This window comes from Mycena indigotica (assembly GCF_014461135.1).
Source record: "Mycena indigotica strain 171206Taipei chromosome Unknown Mind.scaff0015, whole genome shotgun sequence".
Classification (NCBI taxonomy): Eukaryota; Fungi; Basidiomycota; class Agaricomycetes; order Agaricales; family Mycenaceae; genus Mycena; species Mycena indigotica.
In genome coordinates, this window is record NW_023503014.1 from 798,049 (window position 1) to 805,645 (window position 7,597).

The following is a 7,597-nucleotide window of genomic DNA, read 5'->3' on the forward strand; positions in this document are numbered from 1 at the left end:
GGATAGAGGGGGGTACTCTCTCCCTCTAACTAGAGGGGGGTTAAGCCAGTACCGGGCACCCCCACTAAATATGGCTACCAAGAGGGGTCTTGGTAGCGGGGAAAGAGGTCCAGAGGCTGCCATCACCCTCCCGGCTGCCTCCCCGCCCCCGCCTACTGTGCGCGCTGCCCACCGCCGCCCCCATGGCCTCGGCGTCGTCGTCACGATCGTGACTTATGTCACCGATCGCTGATTGACGTCGCCACGTCGCCGCCCGCTGTCGTCGGCCGCGGAGCTTCTTGCCCGCCGGTGTCAGGCACCCCGCCGCCACTGTCAAATAGTCCGCCCGACGTCGTCCTCGACGTTGCCCTCGATGGTGAGCCCAATTCTTCATCATTTTCCATCAAATAAATTAATTTCTGATCAAACTTGATGATCACAACACAATGGCGGTGTCATCATTGCCATCCACTGATCCCGCCCTCCCCCGATGCCCGCCCGACGCACCCGACGTGCCTCCCAACACCTCCGGACCCAAAAATGGAAAAGTTGCGGAATGTCACGAAAACCGTCCCAGTACAAACCGCTAATCAATATCTTCATTCGTTTAAGAGATATTAATAAAACTCATTAACTCAATATTGTCATTAACTCAATCATTAATGTTGTTAACTCAATTGTCTGAATTTCACCATATCTCTCTCAATTCTTCATTGATCTCTTTGATCTCAGTGTTCCTTAATTCTTCTAAAGCTCTCAAATAACTCCATTTAGTCTGAGAAGTGGTGATCTAAAGATAGGCTCATGATCAAGCATTAGGTATCCTTGTGTGATACCTGACTATGTCAGTCAGTACTTCATATTTCCAAATGAGCTGAATATATATGGTGCTGACCCATGCTTGTAGTACTCTAATGACCTCAATATCTTTACTACAGCTCTATATTCTATATAAAATTGTCCATAGCAAATTTTGCTATATAGGCCTTGAAGCATTCAAACTTTACCAGATTCTATAGGGGAATGGGTTAGAAGTATCAGAGAACTTCAAGGAACAGTTTTCTATCCAAAAATAGCTTATCATGTTAGGTGAAATTCCAGAAACTCATATGTCACTCCTTCAGGTGTCACAGGTGGCATACCCATATTACTCAGGGATCTGGTCACAGATAAGCTATTGGAAGGCATTGGGCTGTAGAGGGCCTTGCATTAATCATTCAGCATAGCTACATTAGTCTTTAACACCAGTCTTGGGGAAGGTTAGGCTGTACTCTTCAGAAGTGACTGATGTCACACAATGCTATATGGAAGATTTCACTCCTAGGGGGTTTGTTCTATGGTTTAGATGTGGTAGAGAAGTATATTTAGATATCTGGAATGAGTCTTACCTCTATATATGTGTTGTAATCAAGTATGTCAGTGGTTACACCAGAAGGTAGGGTTGGGATACTAGCAGTGAAAGGGACTGTCCGCACTAAAACACTTGCTCAAAATAAATTTCAAGTATGATCTAAGAAATTGGTATAGGCTGTTAGGGGACTTCAAATTAACCTTAACAGAGCTTCAACTGCTGCCATAGCTATACCAGATGTTGTGCAATGTTGTAATCAGTGTTATCTATACTCAATCTAGTACATCTATAGTTCTGGTACTTAGAGGTGTAGAGACAGATCCTCAAGGGCAGTTGTTATGGATCTTCACACCTTCCAGAAAACCCTCTAACCTTCCCTATATCTGCCCTACAGCTTATGATAGGATGTACCCTAGAGCCCCTGTAATTCAGTGTTGTCTGCTAAGGCTGTGAGGCTATAAATCCATAGAATCATTTATATCCATATGCCCTATGAGGATAAAGTTAGATCAGGATTATCCATCTAGTAATCATAAAGATATCAGTCATTTGTTCCATGTCTTGGGTAAAACATACAATTTATCCTACATACAATGGGTATACAATGACTCCTTAGCTTGATACCGTAGATTGTATTCCCCTAGGATATTACCTTCAAGGTGAGCCCCATATTACCCATTTCCACTAAGTATATTTGAAGATACACTCTAAGTTGGGATGGATCATTTTCCAATGATGGGGTCATATAGACCTAATTGGACCATTTTACAGATGGAAACCTCATGAAGAAAGGCTGACTAGTGATAGTTTCAAGCCTACCAATGTTTAGATTCAAGCCCTAGCCATTGTGCAGTTGAATTGAGTTAACAACATTAATGATTGAGTTAACAACAATATTGAGTTAATGAGTTTTATTAATATCTCTTGAACGAACAAAGATATTAAGTAGCGGTTTGTACTAGGATCATTTTCCCAACATTCTGCAACTTTTTCATTTTTGAGGGTAGAGGGGTCGGGAGGCATGTCGGGCGCGTCGGGTGGGCGTCGGGGGAGGGCGGGATCAGTAGATGACATCAATGACACCGCCATCATGTTGCGATCATTAAGTTTTGTTAGATATCAATTTATTTCATTTGAATTGATGAAGAATTGGGCTCACCATCGAGGGCAACGTCGAGGACGACGTCGGCGGACTATTTGACAGTGGCGGCGGGGTGCCTGACACCGGCGGGCAAGAAGCTCCGCGGCCGACGACAGCGGGCGGCGATCGGCGACGTCAATCAGCGATCGGTGACATAAGTCACGATCGTGACGACGACGCCGAGGCCATGGGGGCGGCGGTGGGCAGCGCGCACAGTAGGCGGGGGCGGGGAGGCAGCCGGGAGGGTGATGGCAGCCTCTGGACCTCTTTCCCCCGCTACCAAGACCCCTCTTGGTAGCCATATTTAGTGGGGGTGCCCGGTACTGGCTTAACCCCCTCTAGTTAGAGGGAGAGAGTACCCCCCTCTATCCCTCTAACTAGAGGGTATTAGGGTGCACTATAGGTGCATGGACACGTTCGACGAGTTTGGTATCCAAAACAAGGTGTGTGGTTCACCGTTCTGTTTCATCCCTTGCTAACCCGTCGTTCTCTAGGTTTTGAGTATCGTTGGCGACAACGCCACCAACAACGATACCATGATGGAGGAATTGGTGGAACGCGCACCTTCCGCTGGGCGCCTCACGTCCTCCACCCGCATTCGCTGTTTTGCCTCGACTTCCCATTCAGGGACTCCGTCTTCTAGTTCGGGGGGCGGTTCGTCGTAGCCGGGTCGTCCATTGAAGGGGTCGTCCTGAGCGAGCTCGAGTTTAACAACGGGAAAGACAGGGTGGAGCTTGGAGTAACGCGGGGGGAGGTCGAGCTTGTAGGCACCTTTGCTAACCTCTGCGAGTACCTTGAACGGTCCGAGGCGCTTGTGGGAGAACTTCTCGGAGGGCCGAGTTGTTCTGATGTCAGAGGCATCTAACCAAACCTTATCACCAACTTGAATATTCGGAGCGTCCGATCGTCTCCGATTGTAGTACCGTTTATACTCGTCTTTGGCTTTGACGAGCGCGGCCTTCGCCTCGGAGACGCCGTTCGCTATCCGATCGCGAAACTTCGTTCACTGACTCCAACTCTGAGCGGGTGCCCGGCTCGAAACCCATTCGGGGGAGCCGACCAGTGTCCGTCATAAAGGGTACCTGTTTAGTGGAGGAGTGAACGTGGTTGTTATAGGCGAACTCAGCGGCAGGGATAAGCTCGTCCCAGTCGTCTTGTTGGTAGTTGGTGAAGATTCGGATGTACTGCTCGAGCTCTTGGTTAACGCGTTCGGTTTGTCCTTCGGTTTGCGGGTGGTAAGCTGTAGAGGTAGCCGGCTTGACGCCAATTAAGCGCCAGAGTTCGCGCGTGAAGTCAGCGATGAACTGCGAAGCGCGGTCCGAAATGTACTTCTCGGGGGTTCCGTGGTGTCTCCAGACGTTCCGATAGTACAAGCGGGCAGCTCCGACCGCGTCTATTGTCGTATGGCATTCGGTGAAGTGAGCGCGTTTCCCGAGGGCGTCAACCACTACCATAACCGCGTCATACCCATGGGCCTCGGGGAGCTCGGACGATGAAGTCCACAGTGATAGTGTGCCAGCGCTCGGGGGGGACTTCGGTTGGATGTAGCTCCCCGTGCGGAAGCCTTCGGAGGGCCTTCGTACGACAGCATAAGTCGCAGGTCGCGACGTAGCGTCCGATATGGCGGGACATCTGTGGCCACCAGTAGTTGCGCGAAACCAACTCCAGGGTCTTGAACCGCCCGGCATGTCCGGCGACACGCGTGTCGTGGCAGAGCTCTATAATGCGCCTCCTCAGGTCTTTGTCTTTGGGGACTACGACCTTGCCGCGGAAGTACAGGAGGTCGCCTGAGACGGCCCACTCGTCCGAACGCGATGAGCGGGGGCCTCGAGCTTGACCTCGGACCTTCAAGAGTTGCCGAGCCGCAAGTGCGACGGGTTCCTCTAGGTCAGGCTCACCGGATAGCGCTTCCTTGATGTCGCGGACAAGTTCGGAGCCAGGCCCAGAGACAGTGACGGCCTCAAGCGCGAACGTGGAACAGTTCGGGGCGTAAGAGGGTGACATCCGAGTTGTCGTCGGAGATACCGTGGTCAGGCCGGGCGGGAGAGAGCATCGGGACGGCCCATCTGGCGACCTGGGGACGTGGTGCAGCGTAAAGTCAAACCTGGAAAGGTACAACGACCATCGGGCTTGCCGACGATTAAGGTGTTGCGCCTTTGGAAGTATTCCAAGTTCTTATGGTCAGTCCAGATCTCAACCGGATGCGCGGCGCCCTCGAGGAAATGCCGATACTCCTCGAGTGCGCGGATGATCGCGAGCATCTCCTTGTCGTGAATCTCGTAGTTGCGCTGGACATCATTTAAGCTTTTGGAATAGAACGCTACAGGGTGCCACTTCCCGTCCGGGGCGGATTGTTGTGAAAGAACCGCCCCCGTCGCATAATCTGAGCTGTCTGCTTCAAGTCGGAAAGGCCGAGAGTCGTCCGGGATCGCTAAGACAGGTTCTGATACGACCGCGTCCTTGACGGCTTCGGCGTCTCCCCAGGTCCATTTCTGGTCTTTCTTGGTGAGGGCAAAGAGAGGTTGCGCTAGGGCCGAGAAATCCCGAATGAACCTGCGGTAGAAATTAGCAAACCCCAGAAACTGCTGGACGTCCTTCTTGTTTTCGGGCGGAGGCCAGGCGGAGACTCCGGCGACCTTAACGGGGTCCATTTCGACATGGTTGTGCGAGATAATGACCCCAAGTAATCGATTGACGATTTCTTGAAGTCGCACTTTTCCTTGCGAAGGTACAACTTGTGCATTCGGAGCCGCCGAAGGACTTCCCGGACGATCTCGCAGTGCTTGCGGAGGTCCGAATGTGCGATAAGGATGTCGTCGAGGTAGATCATAACGTCGCCTGAAAGAATGAGATCCTGGAAAATGTCATTCATCATCGTTTGGAACGTCGCGGGGGAGTTTGTCAGGCCGAAATACATCACCAAAGGTTCGAACAACCCTCGGTTAGTCCGAAAGGCCGCCTTCCACTTGTCTCCTTCTTTAATCCGGACGTTATTAAAACCCCAGCGAATGTCGAGTTTGGTGAAGTAACGAGCGCCCTTGAGCCTGTTGATAAGGTCGTTAATCAACGGAAGGGGGTACCGGTTCTTAATCGTCATTGCGTTGAGGGCGCGGTAGTCCTGGACAAACCGAAGCCCTCCGTCCTTTTTCTTAACGAAGAAGACGGGGGAGGCCATCGGAGATTTCGAAGGGCAAATACGGCCTGTGGCAAGTCCTTCCTCGATGAACTCGTCAAGTTCGCGCTGTTCGAGGGGAGAGATCGGATACACCTTGCAGTTAGCGGCCTTCGCGTCGGGGACGAGTTCGATAGCGTGGTCCCAAGCCCTTCGTTCTGGTAACGTGTCAAAGGACTCCTTGTCGAAGACGTCTTGGAACTCCTTGGCCCAGTCCGGGATCTCCGAAGGCGGAGGGGCCGAGTTACGGGCGAAGGCCTCTGCAAGGCGTTGGGACACTGTACTGCCAGCGCGGATCTCCTCAACTGGGCGAAAGGAGGTGTAGAAGATGCGGTCGCCGTCTTCAAGATGCTCGTCGCCGTCGAGATCTGGTGAGGGCTCCGGAGGGTCCGAAGCAGCTCCGAGCTCGTCGTCAGCATCATCTGGGCCAGCGATATCGATAGCGCAAACAGTGGGGAAGGCGCCCGCAAGTAGTCGTGATTTAAGGAGTCGGAGCCGGCGAACCTCGGCGCGTTCGGTCCGCTCTTCGTCACGGCAGGTAGAGCAGCTGGGGGGCAGCGACTCATTTTCACCTCCTTTGTTTCCCAGTTGATCTCGGGGTTATGCTTTTTGAGCCAGGAGTATCCGAGTATCAGGTCCTGTTTCCCAAGGTGGGTTACAGCCAGCTGAAGCGTTCGAGTGTCCGTTGTACCGTAGAACGAGGTCCGCGATTTGGCGAATAGACCCAGCATCATTGGGGGTGCCGTCGACGTTGTAGACCGGGATGGGTACTGAGAGATTTCGGACTGGCACATTATTCCGGTTGACATATTCTGTGTCGATAAAGTCCGAAGTAGCTCCGCAGTCGACCAGACCCGAGAGGGAGAGCTTGAGCGCGTTCGCAGTGGACTCAAGTTCAAGGGGGAGGTGCAGCGAGTTAACGCCAGGAGCGGCAGAGATGGTATAACTGCCAGGTAGCTTTTTCTCCCAGGCAAGTCGGCGAATCCGAACGGGGGCTTCGGAGGGGGCAGGGGGTGCGTCTTTCGTTTCAGGCTCGTTGTAGGGCAAGGGAGTTGATTCATCATACAAACAAGTGAAACGATTTATGGACGCGAACGAGGGCACACCAGTCACTCGTCGCGGGGGACAAAATCCTCTGCCGGAACCTCCGAATGCGCCTCCGCTAAGGCCGCAGTATCGGACAACCGCGCAAGCAGCTCTCCCAGCATCTCATCGCCAAGTTGCTGGATTACCTCGTCGAGGATGTCCACATGGCGGACGTCGGCGGGGAGCGGACAGTCCCGAGCCAAATGGTTGGGGTCGCCGCATCTGAAGCAGGCTCGACGAGGGGCACCCCGAGCCCTAGTACGATCCAGCTCCATAGGGGCGGGAGCCGGAGGTACCGGGACGGGGGCGCGGGCCGCGGGTGGCACAGGCGGGGCCACCGGGCGGATGGGGAACGGAGTTGCCGAACGAGTGATGGGGAAGGCGCCACGCGGGGCTCCGAAGCGGTCGCGGGGTAGCCGTTCCCTTAATGAGCTTCGCTCGCACCAGGGCTTCATATTGTCGGAAAGCTCGAGTGCGCCAGCCCAGATAGTCACGGAGGTCTGGGGGGTCGTTCGAAGAGGTGATGCCGTTGTTGATCAAGGGGTCAAGTCCGTGGCGGTACTTGGTTACCTTAACCAACGCGTCTTGAAGCCAGCGAGGTCCATCAAGTCCTCGAAGTCGTCGGTATATCCGTAGACATCCCGCATTCCCATGTGATAACCCCGCTTTCCAACTTAGCGGCGCGAGGTCCTGTTCGTTCTCCTCGACGAACGGAAGGCGAAACTTCGGAGAGGAACTGGCTCCACCGAGGGAAGGGGAAGGGGTTTTTGCTCCCATGACGCTCTGCCCATTGCTGAGCAGGTCCCTCCGCCATATAGGACATGGCGTAGCGGACGGCCTTTTCTTCGCTCGGCTCTCCGTTAACTAC